At 47.5% G+C, this 7,726-nt stretch overlaps 1 pseudogene; it reads right to left on the reverse strand.

Moving 5' to 3' along the window:
* Positions 1-6,509: 6,509 nt before the first annotated feature.
* Positions 6,510-7,485, reverse strand: LOC124524941 (succinate dehydrogenase cytochrome b560 subunit, mitochondrial-like; annotated as a pseudogene).
* Positions 7,486-7,726: the final 241 nt, after the last annotated feature.

The raw sequence follows: 7,726 nt of genomic DNA on the forward strand, positions 1-7,726 counted from the left end.
TTTGGAGGCTAACAACATTCGCTTTCTTGATCCGTGTAGTGGTGATCTGCACATTTGTTTGAGAGAATTTACAGAGCTGATGAAAACACACACACACACACACACACACACACCCGTTAAAACTAGTCTGGGTCTAGATCAACTGGTGAGCAGAGCATCGTGACTTAAAATCTCAAATCGCCCCAACGGTTTTCTAAACCTCCTGAGAAGCACTTGACTTCTTAATTAATGATGTCTTACGCATTCGTATCGAAAGGCACCCCAAATGCAGCTACACTTTTAACCCCAATTTTTTTTTTTTAATTTTTTTTTTCAACGTTTATTTATTTTTGGGACAGAGAGAGACAGAGCATGAACGGGGGAGGGGCAGAGAGAGAGGGAGACACAGAATCGGAAGCAGGCTCCAGGCTCTGAGCCATCAGCCCAGAGCCTGACGCGGGGCTCGAACTCACGGACCGCGAGATCGTGACCTGGCTGAAGTCGGACGCTTAACCGACTGTGCCACCCAGGCGCCCCTTAACCCCATTATTTAATGACGTCTTGAACCAGCAGCAGCCCTGAAACGTTCCTGCTACAGTGCTCACGAGTGAATACTGCCAACCTGATTTCTTATATCTTATCACTAAAGGATCTATTTGCTGATCAGATCTATTTGATCTGAGCGAACAAAGCAATCCCAAGAATCTTCTTTTTTTAAAACTCTCTGAGTGCCTGGTCAGTTAACGGCAAAGGATACCGTCTGTGACAGGAAATTTTGGAAAGCCTCCCAGATTTACAAGCGGTCCCTATGCGGTGGAAGTGTTTCTCACTGGTCTGGGGGGTCCAATGGTTTTGCCCTTTGCCCGAATGGCTATGCAGGCCATTAGCACCCACAGACAGGTGCTGTGTGTGAGACGAGCACCCGGGCGAGCTTTAGACATCGGAGGCCTCGGCGTCATGTCTTGTCTCGACAGCAGACGAAGACCACAGACTATGTCCAGGGGAAGCCCTGAAATCAGCAGATGTTTTGGGCAGGAAATCACCCCGTTTGCCCCGCAGAAATAGAATGGCTTACCTGCTGGGTAGGTATGCTCTCACTGCGCGATGCCCCATCCCGGACAGTTAAACTTGGGATGCCGTGTGGCCGTCCTGGATGATTTGCAGAATTCCACAGGCCGCACAGCTCAGGACCAGTGAATCAGCGACAGTCACACTCTTGCCTAGAAGCGCTTTGCTCAGCAGTGTCATACGCATGAAGAGAGCTAGAGAGGGACTCTCCCAGGGCTTGTCCACCCCACTCCTCTAGGTGTCCCTGACCTTGCTGGTTCTCAGTGATGGGGCCCCTGGGGGTGTCCATACTGACTGTCTGCCCTCCCTTTTGATCCCACTGCTCAACTTCTGGCTTTTATTCAACTGTGTATTCTGGCACTAGAATGTTTCCATATATATATATTTTTTTTTTTAATGTGTATTTATTATTGAGAGAGAGAGAGAGAGAGAGAGAGGCAGAGCATGAGTGGGAGAGGCGCAGAGAGAGAGCAAGACACAGAATCGGAAGCAGGCTCCAGGCTCTGAGCTGTCAGCACAGAGCCCGACACGGGGCTCGAAGCCACGAACCACAAGATCATGACCTCAGCCGAAGTCGGACGCTTAACTGACTGAGCCACCCAGGCGCCCCCATATATGTTTTAGAGGCCCAATTTCTTGATAATACTCTGTAGATATTTCAGTCCTAACATCTGCTTTTACAGGGTGGCTTCTGGGGGAGAATATACCTGTGAGTCATGCTCTGCTGGGAGAACCTAGAATATTCTAGAGCACCACCATCCATCATCTGCTTTTCTGTGGAGTAACGGAGCTCACCTGGGTGTGGTCCAAGGAGGATTCATTAGGAGTTAGGGAAACTGGACCCTTTTGCATAAAATAGCAAAGCAAAATCCAACGGATGTGTATGAAGTAAAAACAGCCCTTCCTCCCAAACGAATTCTCCTTTCAAACGGTAACAGCCATTCAGTTGACTGCTAACCACAGAAGGGGAGCTGGAAATGGAGACTTTAAAAAATACTTTTGGGACAGGGTTGAGTTTCTGGGTCGTGTGTGCCCGACGCGAAAACTCCTAGGTCCGAGCGGTGAGTCGATGCTCCTGTCCCCGGCACATCCTCTCTCTCAGATTCAGCACATTCCAAAATTTTCATTCTTTTTAGTTCAGAGCTCGGATTTACCGGGAGCTGAATCCGTTACGTTATTTTGTCTGTGGCTTCCAGGCCAGTACGTGTCAGGGGCCCCGGCCCCCTGGGCCCTCTGATGTTCTCGCTCAGGACTGAAGGACCGGCAGGTGGCGCTGGCAGGGAGGGGGCCCGTCACCATCCTGCCGTCCCGGTGACCCTAGTGCCCTGGCCTGTCCGTGCTCCCTGGGAGCAGCTCGGTCGTGGGCTTACGAGCAGGTTGCTGTTTACATTCGACTTCACAATTCTTGTCTTTCAAGCTAAGAATGGATTTGAAAACACAGGTTCAGGGGAACCAACCTCTGTTTTAAAACCCCACCTCACGCAAGTGGAGATAAAAATACGAAATGTGTGGAAAGCAGGACTCACGGTCCCTTGGACGTGGTGTTACACACCGGACTGATTCGTGCAGCAAAATCCCCGAGGAATCAAAGTGCCGAACCCGGTAGCTCTCGGAGGAGGGAGGGTAGTGTGTCTGGATGGGAAATTTATTCCAGAAGGCGCCTGGCAGCTCCTTAGCTCCGGGTGACGAAGCCAGAGCCAAGAGCCCTGGGGAGAAGTGTACGCTCGGTAATTGAATTGAATTGATCAACCTCCGGCCCTCCTTTCGGAGGCGGGATGTTTCTGCTCTGAAAGGGGCAAACACCGTGAAATCTGGGTGTTCTTCGTGACGGGTGGCCAGTGCCCCTCGGCATGGAAGACGCAGGCGGGGCTGGACAGACGGATGCCGCATGCGATGTAGACAAGAGACCAAGAAGCCTCGGAACCCGGCTGGCCGTGATAGAATGGTCCCGAGAGTCTTGAGAAGACGCTGCCCGTGTGTTTCGCGGTGGGTGACATATATTGACTCCTTGAGTGATGCCCAGGCCCCTGTAGGATCGTTGCCATGATTGAGCCCTGTTTTATGAGATAATAAATATTTGTCGAGTGAAATTGCGAACACCTGTTCCGTGTAACCGCTGGCCACCTGAGGTCGCACGAGGGCACGCGCCTCGTCGTGTGGGCATTCTGTCAACGGCTCTCCAAGGTCCATCCTCGCACCATGTGCTGGTCTGAAGCAGTCAGCCCCGTCTGTCTGTCTGTGCCCAGGACGGGGCGGGCCGCGGGCAGGCAAACACCCCCGACGGATCTCGCTGGGAGGCTGAGCGCCGTCGGATTATCGTTGCGGATGAGCGAAGGGTTTGAGTTTCCCAGCGGCCTGTCTTCCGATCCGGCCACGCCGTCTGTTAACTATGTGACCAGGAAGGTCACTTTTCTGAAGGGCAGTTTCATCATTTGTAAAAGCAAGCTACGAACGGGACCCACAGCACAGTGGTGTGTGAGGATTAAATGAGCTAACACACGAGTTCAGGGCCCCCCCCCGCCGGTGAACTCTATCGGAGGCCGGGCGTGGGGGGACCCGCTTGTGGGGGGTCTGCAGCCCTCTCCCACTGTCCCCGTGGCAGCTCAGGGGGATAGGCTTGGTCGGTCCTGGCTATAATTACGCTGGAGGGGAATGATTTTTCCCTGGGATTCCAGTCTTGCCTTCTGGACTGCTAGGAAAGCAAATAAGGAACTCTTTTGAAGGGCCTCTCAGGTGCGGTACAGGAACTCAAATACTAACTTCTGTCTTTCTTCTCTATACGTATTTCCCAGATATGTTTTCTTTTAGTAATGCTGCTCCGTCACTCCCCCTATCTTGTTTTTTAAATTTGTTTCTGGAATGCTTGGTAGACTTAACCAATGAAGCCGCCTGGACCTAGAGTTCCCTTTCAAGGAAGATTTTATTTTATTTTTTTATTTTTCTTATTTTTTAAAGTTTATTAATTTATTTGAGAGAGAGAGAGAGCCAGAGAGAGAGAGCACACATGTGGAAGGGGCATAGAGAGGGAGGGAGAGAGAGAATCCCCAGCAGGCTCTGCACCATCAGCGTGGAACCCGACGTGGGGCTCAAACTCGTGAACTGTGAGATCATGACCGGGCGCTTAACTGACTGAGCCACCCAGATGCCCCCATTCTTTTGGGGGAGATTTTAAATGACTGGCTCAATTTATTTAATGGTTATGTTATGACTCAGGGTTTTAATTCTTTTGTAAATCGGTTTTGGTAAGTTTTTTGTTTTTGTTTTTTTTAAGGAAATTTTCCATTTTGTCTAAGTCTTTCACTCTCTTGGCATAAAGATATTCAGGGACATTTTGATATGTGTGTGTGGTCATTCCTTTCTAAACATTGTTTAGTTTATGATCATTTCCTGATTAACCCATGGACAGCTTGGAGGTCTGCGTCATATTTTCCCCAGGTACGAGCTTTTTCTGGTTGTCATGTTGCGATTGCTTTTCCCTTCATTACATTGCTGTCAGTGAATAATTCTTGTAGGATTTCCATCTTTCGAGACTTGCGTAGGTTTACTTTGTGACCTGGTACATAGTCGGTTTCCCCCAGTAGCGTGCATGCCGTCAAAAATGTGTGGTAGTCAGCAATGCACACAGATTTTGCTCAAGTTGGTAGCTGATCGTTTGTGTTTTCAGTATCCGTCTTGGCACGTTTTGTCTGCTGGTTCTGTAAGGGACTCAAGTGAATTTTCATCCCTCCCTCCGATTGTCAATTTCCCCTTACAGTTATTCTATGATTATTTAATGAATTAATTTATAGGCAATGTTGTTCTGCGTGCAGCCACTTGCAATCATTTTCTCCGCTTTGGGGACTGGGTCTTTCACCGTCACGAAGTGACCGCGCATCTTCCGTGCGCCATTTTGCTCGGGAATCTTTCTGGTCTGAAATTGATGTAGATACACCAGTGTTTTGGGGCTTACCCTTTTGTCATCATTTTACCTCCTACTTTTACATATTTTAATGTTTTAGATGTTTTTCTCGTAAATAGATTAAAGTTGGAGTTTTCGGACACAGCGTTTTTCCTGCCGGCTGGAGCATGGGGACTGTTTCCAGTTGGTACAATTGCTGACTTCATTAGGTTTCCTCCACCATCTTATTTGACCCTTATATTTGCCCTCCCCATCCTGTGTTTTTTCTCTTGGTTTGTCCCTTCAGTTGGACTGGCTCATTTCTGTCATTCCATTTTCCTTTCTGCTGGTTAAGAAAGTTATGTACTCTTTTGCTATTCTTTTATTGGTTCTTGAAAGAAATAGTATGTATTATAGCACATGATATGATATGTAATATACGTTATTTGGTGTTTTAAGTTTACTCATTTACTTTGAGAGAAGAGAGAGAGAAAGCAGGGGAGGGGCAGAGAGAGGGGGGAGGGAGGACCCCAAGCAGGGTACGCACTGTCAGCACAGAGCCTGACGTGGGGCTTGATCCCATGAACCACGAGATGATGACCTGAGTGGAAATCAAGAGACAGACACTTAACCAACTGAGCCACTGAGGCACTTTTATATATTATTATTATTATATACATAGAGTCAAGATTTAAAAAGTGTCAATACTTGTACTTGCTTCCTAGATAGCACATGGGCCTTAGAACAATTTAACTCCACTCGTTACCTTCAAAACTATATGTTACAATTGATATATTAGTGTATTGTAATTTTGCTTGTAAAAGAAAACCATGACTCGTAATTATTATTGTATCATTCAGGAAATGTTTGTTCAAATTTATCCCTTATATGTACTTCCTTTGTTTTTTCCAAAGTCATAGTTTACCTCTCTCGACGATTCCAGAATCGTTCTCCACCTATACAACATAGTCAACTTCAGAGAAAAACTTCAGAGAAAAACTCTACATATATGTTTACTATCAAACATCCAGGTCAAGGGTAGAGAACCATGAAGCTGATTCCTGGACTGTATGTGTCATGGGAGGAACAAAAACCCGTTTCTAACAGGTGGTTTCCTTAGATATAACGAGTGTCAAATCTACAGGGTTAATGTGGTGGGATAAAGAAGAAAATGTTTGCCAGCATGCCTGGCAAGATGGCGGCCAAATGTCAAGTCATGGCCCTCCGCCTGCCATTTGCATGTTATGTGTACTGGGCAAGCTTCTGCCTTCCCATCTTCCTCACCAGTAGTGAGGGCTGTTTCTCACATTTCTTCAGCTGAAAATACTCAGTATGTCAAGGTACCTTACCTTGGCACGGTCTGAACCCCATCACCATCTTTAGAAGCAAGGGGAAAACTGGGCCCTATTCCACCACTGTGGCTTCTAGAAGGCACTTTCCTGATGCTGAGCCTCAAGGGGATCCGCAAGCACAAAAGGTCTACACAGACCAGGAGAGCTCTGCCCTAGCTGCAGATGAGAGGGACAGGCAGGAGACAGGTCAGTGCCATAATCTGTAAGGAGAAGATGTTAGAATCTTCAGCTCTTTACATAGCGGCCGGTCCTACAGAGCATAACACGGTCATCGAGACGACCGTTCTGGGGCCGGCTGGGTGGCTCAGTCCGTTGGGTGTCTGACTCCAGCTCAGGTCATGAGCTCATGGTTTGTGCGTTCAAGCCCCAAACTGGGCTCTGCGCTGACAGCACAGAGACTGCTTGAGATTCTCTCTCTCCCCCTCTCTCTCTCTCCTTCCCCTGCTCTCTCTCTCTCTCTCAAAAATAAATAAACATTGGGGCGCCTGGGTGGCGCAGTTGGTTAAGCGTCCGACTTCAGCCAGGTCATGATCTCGCGGTCCGTGAGTTCGAGCCCCGCGTCAGGCTCTGGGCTGATGGCTCGGAGCCTGGAGCCTGCTTCTGATTCTGTGTCTCCCTCTCTCTCTGCCCCTCCCCCGTTCATGCTCTGTCTCTCTCTGTCCCAAAAATAAATAAAAAACGTTGAAAAAAAAATTTTAAAAAATAAATAAATAAATAAATAAATAAACATTAAAATAATGTTTAAAAAAGATAGCGGTTCCAGACTTGTATAGTTGGGGTACCTTTAGGTCTTTTTCTGGGTCCCACATCGGGTGTCTGATCTCATTCCAGGTGTGATGCATAAGAGGGAAAATAGATGCGAACTTGGCCGTGTGTATCAGTGCTTCCCCAGACACAGGGACCTCACAAGTTCCAAATGATACTCATATCAGCAAAAGAGCTGATAAGCCAAAGAGAGACCCCTGCAAACAAGGCCATTCTCCTGGCCGCTGTGGGAGTAAGGCATCACCATGGGAAGAGACCAGCTGGGGAAAGTGATATGGGGAGACAAAGGACCGTTTGATCCTGTGCTCTTATTCCAGAACCACTCCATCTATTTTTTTTTTTGGCTGTGGTTTCCAAAGGAACAGCATTTCTGATACAGAGTCAAGGACTAAAGTAGGCACGGAAGCAATGATTGCCATTGTTTCTCAACAAGAGTGTGGCCATCTTGGGTTCTGGCCTGAACAGAAGCTGTAAAGGCTGTTTTTCACCTGCCTCTTTCATTTAGCAATATAACTTGACTATTTCTCTCTTGCCCTCTAACATTCTTCTTTAAAACTTCTTTTACAAAATAATGTAAACATTAAAGACTGGTGTGAGGGTTCTCTTAGTTACTGGCCAATATTTTTTAGCAAGCTGGGTGGTGGGTGTTTCAACGTCTGTTTTATTTTAGTATTATTTAAACTTT

Source organism: Lynx rufus, unplaced genomic scaffold (assembly GCF_022079265.1).
Source record: "Lynx rufus isolate CCGP_SWC_20201006 ecotype Redwood Valley unplaced genomic scaffold, mLynRuf1.p SCAF_10, whole genome shotgun sequence".
NCBI lineage: Eukaryota > Metazoa > Chordata > Mammalia > Carnivora > Felidae > Lynx > Lynx rufus.